Here is a 2,240-nt window from a genome sequence, read left to right as displayed (position 1 = left end):
TAATCCGTTTAGTTCCACCCGTCCAACATTTTTAACCAAATAACACATAGCGAAACTAAAAAGCAGTTTAAAACATTCAAACGGGTCAGACCACCAATACTTAAACTTACCTGGACCAAACCTAATACGTGGCTTATAATGAGAAAAATGGTTTATGTTGCATTTCAGTGTTGTCTTATAACTCTTAATGTACCATCTTTGAACCCTCAAAACGTGCTGATATAAGCATTTTCGCGCCCTCTTCTGTGGCTTTGCCGATTTCGGAGGCGATCCACTATCTAGTTCCTCCACAGACATGCTAACCTTCATATAATGTGGCGACTCAACTACCACCATATTCTGATCCTCTTCATTTTCCACTTCCTCTTGTTTTTCATTTGGTGCACACTTGATCTCCATTGCTGGCTTCCCCATGATTAGTGTCTCTAAGTAGATAAGATCGCCAACAGGGTCAAATTCTTCATGTTCTTCAAAATCTGGTAAACCTAACAACTCAACACCAAAATCATCTTCCCACGATGGTGCATGATCCTCGTGGCTCCTTAACAACATCTTCACTGAGATACGTGTAATCAACTGGCTTCAATTCCATCTCCTCTATCACTCCCTCATCATTATCACTCCAGAAGTCAACAATGAGATACTGATAAGTAGATTTAACTTCTTGTTGACCCGGAGGTGGGACTAGCTCGTCCATTATCGTCTCTGGTTCCAAAGTGACATCCTCACACATGGCCTCCTCTTCTTCGTAGATGGCTTGCTGCTTATTGTAAGAAAAACTCTCAATTTGATATCTAGCACTCAACTCGTCTAACCTAGCTTCCATTGCCTCGAATTTACAGAGTCTTTCTATTTCTATCAACATATCAAGCCTAGCTTCCATCACCTCTATCTTATGGAGTCTTTCTATTTCTATCAACTTATCAAGCCTGGCTTCCATTGCCTCTAGTTATAGGACTCTTTCACGTTCCTCTTCTTCAGCTCTTTCCAATATCATCTCTTTCCAACATCTTCGATATAAAATACTCCTAAACTAACTCAACCTATTAAACATATTAACTAGACTCGACAAAATAAAACATAAATTAAATTATCCTAAAGATGACTAGACGCGCTAAGTCTAAGACACGAACTGACTTGAAACCAACTAATACACACAAATACAAATAAGATCAATTAATCAATTAAGTTCAATCAAAGCTAGTTTCGCTATCACCAAAGTATCCCTGACAAATACTCTAAAAACTTGATGTGCTAAAAGCGGTCTATTAAACTAAACCTAACCTAGACACTCTAGTTTAAATTTATTAACCTAGACTCTCCTAATGCTAGACCACTAGACAGGCAAGTGTACCTATCGACTGTAGTAAATCCTAATGAAATCCGGATATCGAACCCACAGGACATTAGCGACACCTAAACTAGACTCTGAATAATAACTCAAATAAATAGATTTAATTGATTTTTGTGTTTTTTAATATTAAATATAAACTAAATAATAGTAAAACTAAAACTGACTTTAAAACTAAACACGAACAAATCGGACCGGAACTTATATAGGGAAACGACTACCTAGGCAAGGAATCCTACTAGTCAACTCGTATACTCTTGGAATTGAATTTATGATCGGTAACCGGATTCTAAAAATATGAAACTTAAGGAATAATTAAAGTATGCTAGATCACATCCTAGTCTCACCAACAATACCTAATAACCCTAAATATCGTGTAAGCTCAACGGTTTAATGGTTCGGATCACCTCACGGTCTCACCTTACCTAACTATGCTAAGGTACCCAAAGACTAAATTACCTCCCAGTCTCTCTAATCACAAAACTCCCTAAGGCGTAAAGATGTTCTTCATCCTCACGAACCACCAGAGGAGTTTAGTGGCATTTTCCTCACCAAGATATGGGGGTGGTTTAGCACTAGTGAAGTTCTTGTAATGAAAGTTGCCTGGGGCGGCTAAGGTAGCAGAACCATTCGAGTTGAAACTCTGGATCTGAGTCACAATCGTAGGCATAGCAGCAGCAAATTCTTTGGTGATCCTAGCAGCCAGACGGCGATCATGAGCAACCGATGGACGACGTTGGTTACGACGACGATTTCTGAAAGAAGACATTCTACGGGGGCCAAAGGCGAAATTTTATGAGATGATAGGTAAGTTGTGTAAATGAGTCAATGTGAGAGGATGAGAAAATGTGATAAATTATATTAGTGACTTGTCATGACTTGAGGATGA

Source organism: Bidens hawaiensis, unplaced genomic scaffold, assembly GCF_021521415.1.
Source record: "Bidens hawaiensis isolate Kalapana, Puna unplaced genomic scaffold, B.hawaiensis_p1.1 tig00041823_1, whole genome shotgun sequence".
NCBI lineage: Eukaryota > Viridiplantae > Streptophyta > Magnoliopsida > Asterales > Asteraceae > Bidens > Bidens hawaiensis.
The sequence above is the reverse complement of the archived record's forward strand: the minus strand, read 5'-3'. Positions refer to the sequence as shown.